Genomic DNA, 12,883 nt, shown 5'->3' with positions numbered 1-12,883 from the left:
AAAGGAGATTCCTCATTCTGCGCATGGGGTTTTTACAGCCAGCGCACTGTAGGTCTGAGCTCGAGACAGTAACCTGTGCCTTTGGAGCAGATGTCAGAGCCCCAGCGTCCCCTGCTGCCCCCAGTCTTCTCACAAACTTCATGCACACATCTCAGCGGCACCCAGAGAGAGAAAGAGACAGAAGTCCCCTTTTGCCCCCTCCTCCACGGGTCACTACCTATTCCCTGAAAGGCAATCACTTTCCCCAGGTCTTGAAACAGATTAGTTTTGCCTATTTTTGTACCCCACTGGCTTTTTCAACAAGGACACCCTGAGCCTTTATCTCAACTAGGCATCTCTGAAGCTTTCCTTGTCTTCCGGGTGGCTGCTTACGTTTGTAGAATCGTTGGTGGGCTCTCCATTTCACTTCTTCAAGATCTGGCTTGTTCTTATTCTACTCAATGCTCAGGTGATCCCATCGACTCCCATGGCTTCACTGCCATCTCTGTGCTCACCTGCAGCCCAGGTCTCTCTCCTAAGCTCCAGACACATTAGATGTCTGAGCAATAGATATCTCTACTTGCTTTTCCCACATGCACCTCAAAGTCAACAATACGTCCTGTCCAAAATGGCAGCCATCACCAGCACTCTCAAGTGCTCCCCCAGTGCTCCTTCTGTTGTTCCCCATATCAGAGAACAGCCCCGCTAGCCACCAAATATTATCCAAATTGGAGAAATAATCATCATCCTCCATTCCTCCCTTTCTCTCCCCTCCCCCACTTCCAATCAGCCACCGAGTCTGCTAGTTCCACAACTAAATGTCTCCCAGGTCCCGTCACTTATTTCTCCTCCTAATGCTACTTCCTACTTGACCTTGTTCACCATCACCTCATCTGGATCAACTAGTCTCACTGTCAGGTCTGGTCCCTCCCAAATCCATTCACTACAGTTAGAGATAATTTTTAAGCGCAGATCTGATCACGTCTCTTCTAGCTTAAATCCCTTTAAGAGCTTTTGTTTTCAGGGTAAAGTCCTCATAAGGTTTTATAAGCTCCTTATGGACCCACCCCTCCTTAACTCTCCAGCTGAATCACTCCCAGTTTGCCACCCTTCTTTTCAGCAATAAAGTATCTTTATCCACAGATTTCCATTTCTTGTTGGTTAAATATTGGCCCTGGGGGAGTCAAATCCCTGGCACTTCTGGAACTTCCCTACACAAGGACTCAGCAAGCTGCTGTGGGTCCGAGAGAGCTGGTGGAGAGACAGAGGGAAGCCCATCAGGGGCAAAGCTGCAGCTTGGGGAACTGCCTTCTGCAGCTACAGTTGAGCTCAGAGGTGGGTGGACAGCCTGTGTGATGGGGCGTCAACAACACCCCCTAGAACGGGCCTGTGATTTTTCCTTTTCATGATGTAGTAGTTCTTATTCTAGAAGCATATAATCTGCTTTTTGTACATTTTTATTGGAGTATAAATGCTTTACAATGTTGTGTTAGTTTCTGCTGTACAACAAAGTGAATCAGCTATACGTACACATATATCCCCATATCCCCTCCCTCTTGCGTCTCCCTCCCACCCTCCCTATCCCACCCCTCTAGGTGGTCACAAAGCTCCGAGCTGATCTCCCTGTGCCATGCAGTTGCTTCCCACTAGCTAGCTATTTTACATTTGGTAGTTTATATATGTCCATGCCACTCTCTCACTTCATCCCAGCTTCCCCTTCCCCCTATGCCCTCAAATCTGTTCTCTACGTCTGTGTCTTTATTCCTGCCCTGCCACTAGGTTCATCAGTACTGCTTTTTAAAATTCCATATATATGCATAGCATATGGTATTTGTTTTTCTCTTTCTGACTTACTTCACTCTGTATGACAGTCTCTAGGTCCATCCACCTCACTACAAATAACTCACTTTTGTTCCTTTTCATGACTGAGTAATATTCCATTGTGTATATATGCCACATCTTCTTTATCCATTCATCTGTCAATGGACACTTAGGCTGCTTCCATTTCCTGGCTATTGTAAATAGTGCTGCAATGAACATTGTGGTACATGACTCTTTGAATTATGGTTTTCTCAGAGTATATGCCCAGTAGTGGGATACTGGGTCATATGGTAGTTCTATTTGTAGTTTTTTTATGAACCTCCATACAGTTCTCCATAGTGGCTGTATCCATTTACATTCCCACCAACAGTGCAGGTGGGTTCCCTTTAGAAGCATATAATTTGAAGACGAGGATCTTCTTTCTTCATACTTCATATTGGGCTTGTCACAGTGCATAGCGTATTGTTCAGGTTATGTGAAAAGTGACTTGAAAATCTTCCTTTGCTCATGACACGTGAGATTCATTAGGCCAATCTATAAAGCATGGATGAGAACCCAAAGGAGAGCTGTTTTTATGTGAGAGTGGTGGGGTAAGAAGTGGATTTTTCAAGTGTTCTTTAGTATTAATAAAGTCTCAACCACTTTTTTAAAATATGAAATATAGTTCAAGCTGTGATAGTGGAACCTTTAAACATCAGGTCAAAATCTCATTTAAAGGATAAGAAAATTAAAGTTAAATAGCTTTTCTCATGATATTTGGCTATTCACTTTCTAGACAGTAGGTCAACAGGTAGGTTTAGAATTGCACCAGATAACTCAGTACACAAACACTTGGTGATTTATAAGAAACAAACAAACAAAAAAAACAGGAGCAGTATTGTTTAAAAGTCTTTTAAAATAAAGACATTATTTTCTGAGCCTCTTTTTCATAACCATTCTTCATTCATAAGAAATTTTACTTTACAGTGCATTCCCTGGATAAAGACACAAAGACCCTAAGGTAGAAGGCAAAACTGGCCTTGATTGGCAGCTTAAATCAGCCTCCCCTCACCCTGTTAATTACCTGCTTTTATGCCCAGAACAACCCAGCCCTGGAGCACAGATGTCTTTTTGTTTTGAAACTGGTCCGAGGTGTCACTGGATGTTCCTCCTCTTTTTCTATCACTCTTTCACATGCCCTTCCTTTTGAAAGTCTGGACTTTTTTCCAGTAGTTTTTTTTCTTTAATTCTAGTTCTCAACTTCTAGTTCAGAAAATTGAGTAAATCACATTCCTCAGTCCAAGGCCCATTAAGATTCCCTCTCTTGTTTAATTCATTTGTTATTTATTTTTATCTACACATTCCATTCATTTTCTCCTCCTTGCCATGATCTGCATTTTAATGTATTTTTGTATATCTTTTTACTTGAATGTGTTCTTGCGAAATGTGTATTGTTGTTTGAGGGATTTTTATTTGCATAAATGATATTATTTCTGGGGAAGCACTATTTTTAATACCTGCGTATGTTGATGTATGCAGGTCCGACTTCTTGCATTTAATCATAGAGCTTACTGTTATGCAATCATCACGTTTCACCCATCACTTTCCCACAAACTGACACCTGGGCTACCTCCAGCTACCCACTACCAGAAACATGCTGCGGTGAAAATTCTCATACCATAGGGCTGCTTGAGTGGTCTCACAATATGGCAGCTGGCTTCTCCCAGAGTGAGTGATCCAAGAGAAAGCAAAGCAGAAAACATATGTCCTTTTTTATATATATATATAAAAATTTATTTATTTATTTTTGGCTGCATTGTGTCTTCGTTGCTGTGCGTGGGCTTTCTCTAGTTGCGGCGAGCGGGGGCCACTCTTTGTTGCAGTGCGCGGGCTTCTCATTGTGGTGGCTTCTCTTGTTGTGGAGCACGGGCTCTAGGTGTGTGAGCTTCAGTAGTTGTGGCACATGGACTTCAGTAGTTGTGGCTCCCAGGCTCTAGAGTGCAGGCTCAGTAGTTGTGGCACACAGGCTTAATTTCTCTGTGGCATGTGGGATCTTCCTGGATCAGGGCTCGAACCCATGTGCCCTGCATTGGCAGGCAGATTCTTAACCACTGCGCCACCAGGGAAGTCCCGAAAACATGTCTCTTATGACCTCGCCTTGGAAGTCACAAACCATCATTACACCACTATCCTATTGATTACACCAGTCAGCCCTATTCAGCGTGGATGAAGACTACAGATCTTTTTGACTTACGATGGGGTTATGCCCCGATCAACCCATTGTAAGTTGAAAATATTGTTAAGTTGAAAATGTATTTAATACATCTAACCTACCAGACATCATAGCTTAGCCTAGCTTTCCTTAAATGTGCTCAGAACACTTACATTAGCCTATAGTTGGGCAAAATCAACTAACACAGAGCATTTTATAATAAAATGTTGAATATCTCATGTAATTTATTGAATACTGTACCAAAAGTGAAAAACTTCTGTATGGTTGTACGGGTACACAATGGTTATAATTGTACCAGTTGTTTACCTTCGTGCTCACAGGGCAGACTGGGAATTATGGGCATGCCACCACTACCCAGCATCACCAGAGAGTATCATACTGCATATTCCTAGCCTGGGAAAAGATCAGAATTTGAAATTCGAAGTACGGTTTCTACCAAATGTTTATCCCTTCACACCATCGTAAAGTCAAAAAATTTCAAGTCAAACCATCATAAATAAGTCAGGAACCATCTATATACACAGCACAAATACCAGGAGGCGGGATCATTGGGGTCATCATGGAAGCTCCCTACCACAGACATTGGCCATTATACTTTTTTTTCAGACTTCTTGTTCTCCCAGGTAGATATTTCGTTTTGCTCTGTTCTTTTCATGAGTTGATTATTTGTGTGATAACTCTGCTACCTAGAAAATGTACATTACTTTCCTTCACTTGCAAGAATCCCAAAGACTTTTGTGTTCATATTCACACTGGGTTCTATTATAAGAATTGTCAAATGGTTATCAAATGCCGTTCATAAAAAGGAAAATCATAGGGCTTCCCTGGTGGCGCAGTGGTTGAGAATCTGCCTGCCAATGCAGGGGACACGGGTTCGAGCCCTAGTCTGGGAAGATCCCACATGCCGCGGAGCAACTAGGCCCGTGAGCCACAATTACTGAGCCTGTGCATCTGGAGCCTGTGCTCCGCAACAAGAGAGGCCGCGATAGTGAGAGGCCCACGCACCGCGATAAAGAGTGGCCCCCACTTGCCACAACTAGAGAAAGCCCTCGCACAGAAACAAAGACCCAATACAGCCACAAATAAATAAGTAAATAAATTTTTTTAAAAAAGGAAAATCATAATAGATTTACAGCACCCGAAAAAGAACCCATCGTATTCAGGATCCTGAATCTCAAATAAGCAACAGTATTATTTTGTTCACTTAAGCCAACCTCAGCTCTTCTTTCTATTGCTGTAAGTAGTAGGACCTGTTTCACCTGATATAATTTTTTAAAATGTATTTGCAAATAACATGTATATTAATAAGATATCTAACCTTTTTTAGAAGTCAAAAGAGGTATAGGAGGGAGAAGCATCCTCTCTGATGCTTTTATAGGTCAGAGAAAGCTATAACAAATGCAATGTTTGTTGAAAACAGAAAATGGCCATTATAACAACTCTGACATTATACTGCGTGAAACGTTTAAATGTTAAATATTCTTTCTGTTTCTGCTAGTCTGTGACCCTCGAGTTTTTCACACATGAAGACATGGATACACATGAAATAAAAGATTATGGATCATGGATAATAGCAATACAATGGGGAACCAAATGTTCACGTTTCATTAGCAAAAATAGAAAGAGAGAAATTTATCCCTGCCATTTTTTATTTATTGAAGAAAAAATACTGTTCAGCACAAATGCAGCTATTACCATCCAAAGTGCAATACAGATGAGCATTGAGAGTCTGAGGGGAAAACAAAGTCCCTCAGCCTTGAGAGTTTTCCCATCACATAGACCAGAGAAATAAATTATTGAACTGTATCTGAGTTTATATGGTTACCATGATTGAGAGCCTCAGCACAGAAGCAAACTACTTCAATTTATTGTAATTTTTGGCGCTTCATTCCTATGCTGTGATAAGCACGTTATGGACCATTAACAGCCTCCTATGGGACACCTGTCTCTGGTGGAGATTATTTGTGTGATAACTCGGCTACTTAGAAGATGTACGTTACCTTCCTGTGCTTGCAAAAATCCCAAGTGGGTGCTCAACCTGTGTCTAACCTGAGACAGACACAAGCCAAGAGACCACCAGTTTATCCCCTTCCCCAATGGCACCCAAACCAGTAAACATCAAGCAAGACCAATCAATTTTTTTTTTGCCTTGCTTCATCTCTCTGGAGATTTATTTGTACAGTTAGGGATAGAAATTTAGAGGAATAAAAGACAGATAATAACAATTGAACATCCATCATAGGCCAAGCTTCCGATTTTACTGTTGAAGGTAAGACTTGTAGTAAAGAATACATAAGTCAATCAGTGAAAGTGCCCTGAAAATTGTAAAGGGCTGTATAAATATGAAACATGTACCTAGGACCAGAAATAGATTCAGGATTACTTCAGGATGAGTGCTTTGGGCTCGGAAATTCCAGAGAGCACACACCAGACTCAAGTAACATAAATTTTTTCTGATAAATGTATCTCCTGTACTTGATAGCAAGGAGTCAGGGCCAGGAAAAAATTTGACCCTCAGATGACATGGGGTGTATATGTGGGTATTGTCTCCATTGACTATGCTGCTGTTTCATTCACCACTTCAGGGCCTTTCTTCATCAGAGCATGCCAGTTATTGACCCGGTAAGCCTTCAAGAGGGCCATATAAGACCACTAAAAGGTCCACCCTTCTCCAAAGAGCTTCAAACATTTCAAAGTAGGATCTCAGAATAGTTGCTCACGGCAGATCAGAGCAGCTGTTATTTTTTCACATTTTATGGAGCAGAGAACTGAGAGATTAAGTGATCTGGATAAGATCTAAATAATGGGTAGAGGGAAAGGAACAGACTCTCTCCCTCGCCCAAGGCGTTTAGAGCTGACTGAGTTAAGCCCCACCTCCCCACAAGTTTGAGGGAATGAACCAGCTGAAGCAGTCCATACCTGTTCTGTGCTTCCTCTCACCCTCCCACGCTATCAGGCTACTAATAACATTAACTGCAACCCAGGATAAAATGCTTCATTGACCTTTCCTGACCTTCTCCATTCCATTTCCAAAAATCTTAATGATCGGTTTGATTCTTGACCCTTTTTTTCTTTTTAGTTTAAAAAACTGAAAATCACTCAGACCATATCTATGAGTCATAGTAGGGGTGACTAAGGTGGAGTGAACATGAATTTCACAAGCATTGGAATAGAGGTCAAGATACTGAGAGGTCAGGATGTTAGAAGAGCTACCCAGCTGGACAATGAGATCACCTTAGTTAACAGTAAAAAAACACATGAAAAATCTCATCTAGGTCGTTTGAGTGGGAATGACTAAAGGATTGATTGATGACAGGTAGAGAGTGATGAAATAGAGCTAGTGGGAAGCAGCCACATAGCACAGGGAGATCAGCTCGGTGCTTTGTGACCACCTAGAGGGGTGGGATAGGGAGGGTGGGAGGGAGACACAAGAGGGAGGATATATGGGGATATATGTATATATATAGCTGATTCACTTTGTTATAAAGCAGAAACTAACACACCATTGTAAAGCAATTATACTCCAATAAAGATGTTAAAACATAAATTAGGGCATATCACCATGGTCAGTTTTAGAATACATCCATCACCTCAAAACGAAAACCTGTATCTTTCAGCTATCACCTCTCAAACATGCCCACCCCCACCTCACTCGTAGGCACCACTAGTTTATTTTCTATATCGATAGATGTGCCTTTTCTGGATATTTCATATAAAGGGAATCATATAATATGTGATTTTTATAACTGACTCTTTTTAGCATAATGTTTTCAAGGTTCATTATGTTGTAGCATGTATCAGAACTTAATTCGTTTTTATGGCTGAATAATATTCCTTTGGATGGAAATACCAAATTTTGTTCATCCATTCATCAGTTGATGGACATTTGGATTGTTTACATCTTTTAGTTATTATTAATAAGGCTACTATAAACATTTGTCTAGAAGTTTTGATGTGGACATGTTTCCATTTCTCTTAGGTTCATACCTAGAAGTGAAATTGCTGGGTCATATGGTAACTTTTTCACTTTTGGGGGAACTGCCAGACTGTTTTTCAAAGTGGCTGCACCATTTCACATTCTCATCACTATGTATGAGGGTTCAATATCCTCACCAACATTTGTTATTATCTGATATTTTTATTATAGTCATCCTAGTGGGTATGAAGTAGCGTCTCATTGGAGTTTTCGTTTACATTGTCCTGATGGCTAATGATGTAAAGAATATTTTCACATGCTCTTTGGCCATTTGCATATCTTCTTTGGAGAAATGTCTACTCAGATCCTTTGCCCATTTTTTATTGGTTTGTCTTTTTGTTACTGAGTTATAAGAACTCGCTACATATTTTATACAGAAGTTCTTGGTAGATATATCATTTGCAAGTGTTTTCTCTTATTCTGTGGCTTGTCTTTTCATTTTCTTCATAGTGTCCTTTGTAGTACAGAACTTTCTTTTTTTTTAACATCTTTATTGGAGTATAATTGCTTTACAGTGTTGTGTTAGTTTCTGCTGTATAACAAAGTGAATCAGCTGTACATATACGTATATCCCCATAACCCCTCCCTCTTGCATCTCCCTCCTCCCCTCCTTATCCCACCTCTGTAGGTGGTCACAAAGCACCAAGCTGATCTCCCTGTGCCATGCAGCTGCTTCCCACTAGCTATTTTACATTTGGAAGTGTATATATGTCAGTGCTACTTTCTCACTTCATCCCAGTTTACCCTTCCCCCTCCCTGTGTCCTCAAGTCCATTCTCTACGTCTGTGTCTTTACTCCTGTCCTGTCCCTAGTTTCATCATAACCATTTTTTTTTAGATTCCATATATATGTGTTAGCATACGGTATTTGTATTCCTTTTTCTGACTTACTTCACTCTGTATGACAGTCTCTAGGTCCATCCACCTCACTACAAATAATTCAATTTCGTTTCCTTTTATGACTGAGTAATATTCCATTGTATATATCTGCCACATCTTCTTTATCCATTCATCTGTTGATGGACACTTAGGTTGCTTCCATGTCCTGGCTATTGTAAATAGTGCTGCAATGAACATTATGGTACATGACTCTTTTTGAATTATGGTTTTCTCAGGGTATATGCCCAGTTTTGGGATAGCTGGGTCATATGGTAGTTCTATTTTTAGTTTTTTAAGGAACCTCTATACTGTTCTCCATAGTAGCTGTATCAATGTACATTTACACCAACAGTGCAAGAGGGTTCCCTTTTCTTCACACCCTCTCCAGCATTTATTGTTTGTAGATTTTTTGATGATGGCCATTCTGACTGATATGAGGTGTTACCTCATTGTAGTTCTGATTTGCATTTCTCTAATGATTAGTGATGTTGAGCATCTTTTCATGTGTTTGTTGGCACTCTGTATATCTTCTTTGGAGAAATGTCTATTTAGGTCTTCTGTCCATTTTTGGATTGGGTTATTTGTTTTTTTGATATTGAGCTGCATGAGCTGCTTGTATATTTTGGCAATTAATCCTTTGTCAGTTGCTTTGTTTGCAAATATTTTCTCCCATTCTGAGGGTTGTCTTTTCGTCTTGTTTATGGTTTCCTTTTCTGTGCAAAAGCTTTTAAGTTTCATTAGGTCCCATTTGTTTATTTTTGTTTTATTTCCATTTCTCTAGGAGGTGGGTCAAAAAAGGATCTTGCTGTGATTTATGTCATAGAGTGTTCTGCCTATGTTTTCCTCTAAGAGTTTTATAGTGTCTGGCCTCACATTTAGGTCTTTAATCCATTTTGAGTTTATTTTTATGTGTATGGTGTTAGGAAGTGTTCTAATTTCATTCTTTAACATGTAGCTGTCCAGTTTTCCGAGCACCAATTATTGGAGAGGCTGTCTTTTCTCCACTGTACACTCTTGCCTCCTTTATCAAAGAAAAGGTGACCATATCTGCGTGGGTTTATCTCTGGGCTATCTATCCTGTTCCATTGATCTATATTTCTGTTTTTGTGTCAGTACGATACTGTCTTGATTACTGTAGCTTTGTAGTACAGTCTGAAGTCTGGGAGCCTGATTCCTCCAGTTCCGTTTTTCTTTCTCAAGATTGCTTTGGCTATTCAGGGTCTTTTGTGTTTCCATACAAATTTTGAAATTTTTTGTTCTAGTTCTGTGAAAAATGCCATTGGCAGTTTGATAAGGATTGCACTGAATCTGTAGATTGCTTTGGGTGGTATAGTCATTTTCACAATGTTGATTCTTCCAATCCAAGAACATAGTATGTCTTTCCATCTGTTTGTATCATCTTTAATTTCTTTCATCAGTGTGTTATAGTTTTCTATGTACAGGTCTTTTGTCTCCTTAGGTAGGTTTATTCCTAGGTATTTTATTCTTTTTGTTGCAATGGTAAATGGGAGTGTTTCCTTAATTTCTCTTTCAGATTTTTCATCTTTAGTGTATAGGAATGCAAGAGATTTCTGTGCATTAATTTTGTATCCTGCTACTGCTACTCCTTCCCCTCCCCCAGCCGCCCCTCAGGGGCACCAGTCCCATCCCACCTCCAGTTCTCCTCCCCCTTCACTCCCCCCATGCCCCACGTCCTACCTGGTCGCTGGGGGTTCCTCCCGTCCCCTTAGGTGTCCATGGTCCCCCACCAGTGCCTGGTAGGTGCCCTAGTTGTGAGGAGATGCGAATTCCACATCCTCCTAGTATGCCATCTTGACTCCACCCCCAGAACATTTGATTTTGATGAAGTCCAATTTATCTTTTTGTTGCTTGTGTTTTGGTGACATATCTTAGAATCTATTGCTAAATCCAAGGTCACAAAGACTTACCCTGATGTTTTTTCTAAGAGTTTTATGATTTTGACTTTTACATTTAGGTCTTTGATCAATTTACAGTTAATTTTTGTATATGGTGTGAAGTAAGAGTTCAGCTTCATTCTTTTGTATGTGACTATCCTGTTGTTTCAGCAGCATTTATTGAAAAGACTATTCTTTCCCCATTGAATGGTTTTCACACCCATGTTGAAAATTAGTTACCATAGATACATGGGTTTATTTATGGACTTTCAATTTTATTTTGTTAATATATGTCTATCCTTATGTCAATACCACAGTCTTGATTACGGTTGCTTTGTAGTAAGTTTTGAAATTGCGAAGTGTGCATTCTCCAATTTGTTCTGGTTTTCCAAGATTGTATTGGCTATTCAGGGTCCCTTATGTTTCCATACGGATTTTAGTATCAGCTTGTCAATTTCTTGCAAAGAACCAGCTGGTATTCTGATACAGATTGCACTGAATCTATAGATCAATTTGGAGAGTATTGCCATCTTAACAATATTATGTCTTCAATCCATGAACAAGGGACTTCTAAATCTGTTTATTTAGATGATCTTTAATTTCTTTCAGCAGTGTTGTAGTTTTCAGAGCTTCAGTTTTGTACTTCTTTGGTTAAATTTAACAGTGAATACTTCTTTAGAATAAGTATTTCTCATGCATGTTTATTCTCAAGTATGGACATACTTACACTAAAAAATTATACCTTGTTTATGTGAAATTCAAATTTAACTGATAATTCTCTCTTTTATTTGGCAATCCTACCTTAAAAGTGACCAAAACATAGAGTGAAGCATATGAGCCTACTGCTGTGAAGGGCATCTGAGTATCCAGAGACTAGAAGAGAAACAAAGAGAACTAGGTCTATATAAAAGCAAATATTTAGCTCATAGGAGGTTATAATAGTTAATTAGCATAATCTATTTTGTCCCTAGAAGTTGTTCTGCTTTAAACTTTACTCTGAAATATCATGTTGCTTTGAAGAAGAAAGTAAACATTTTGAAAATAAGTGCCATTAACCTGACCTTAAAAAAATATTTTACTATCAAGCTTCAAGATAGTAAACCCTGAGCTATGTCTGTTACTCTCAGCAAAGTCATCTCTATTCTCCCAAGAGCAGAAACTTTCAGTGCCCATGAAGCCTATGTGATATGGGTGTGATGTAGCGATATAGTTACACCCTTGAGCTCTTACTGGAATTGTTTCACGTTTGAGAAATTATTTTTTTTTTTTTTTTTTTTTTTTTCATTACGCAGGCCTCTCACTGTTGTGGCCTCTCCCGTTGCGGAGCACAGGCTCCGGACGCGCAGGCTCAGCGGCCATGGCTCACGGGCCCAGCCGCTCCGCGGCATGTGGGATCCTCCCAGACCGGGGCACGAACCTGTGTCTCCTGCATCGGCAGGCGGACTCTCAACCACTGCGCCACCAGGGAAGCCCCCCTTGAGAAATTATTTTTTCAGTCTGATACCTAAAGAAATAACTCTTTATGTCAAAATTCTGATCTGAGCTTTACCAAAATTAGCATGACAGTGGAAGAGACAACAGCCAGCAAACATGGAATAGTGATGGTCAGAGAAAGAAAATATTCAAAGAGTACTTATAGGAGAGAGAATGCATTTTTGGAGTAACAAGTGGTTTAACAGCAGGAACTTTTACAGAGTAGATTGGAGAAAGTAAAACCAGTCTAGAATCAAATTATAAAAACACTATCTAAAGTAAACTTGAGGGACTTCCCTGGTGACTCATTGGTCGACTCCACGCTCCCAGTGCCGGGGGCCTGGGTTCGATCCCAGGTCAGGGAACTAGATCCCACATGCATGCCACAACTAAGAGTTTGCGTGCCACAACTAAGGAGCTCATGTGCCACAACTAAGGAGCCTGCCTGCCACAACTAAGACCTGGCACAACCAAATAATAAATAAATAAATAATTTTAAAATATCAAAAAAAAAAATAAACCTGAAGTATCTGGAGATACAAAGTCTATGATTAATAAGGGCCCTGATACAAAGATACAACATCCCAGGCAGATTAGCCTGGGCCAAGGATATCATGAGACTCACAGAAATAAATCTGTATCCTAGGCA

This window comes from Tursiops truncatus, chromosome 4 (assembly GCF_011762595.2).
Source record: "Tursiops truncatus isolate mTurTru1 chromosome 4, mTurTru1.mat.Y, whole genome shotgun sequence".
In the NCBI taxonomy this organism is placed as follows: domain Eukaryota; kingdom Metazoa; phylum Chordata; class Mammalia; order Artiodactyla; family Delphinidae; genus Tursiops; species Tursiops truncatus.
Note: the sequence above shows the minus strand (reverse complement) of the source record.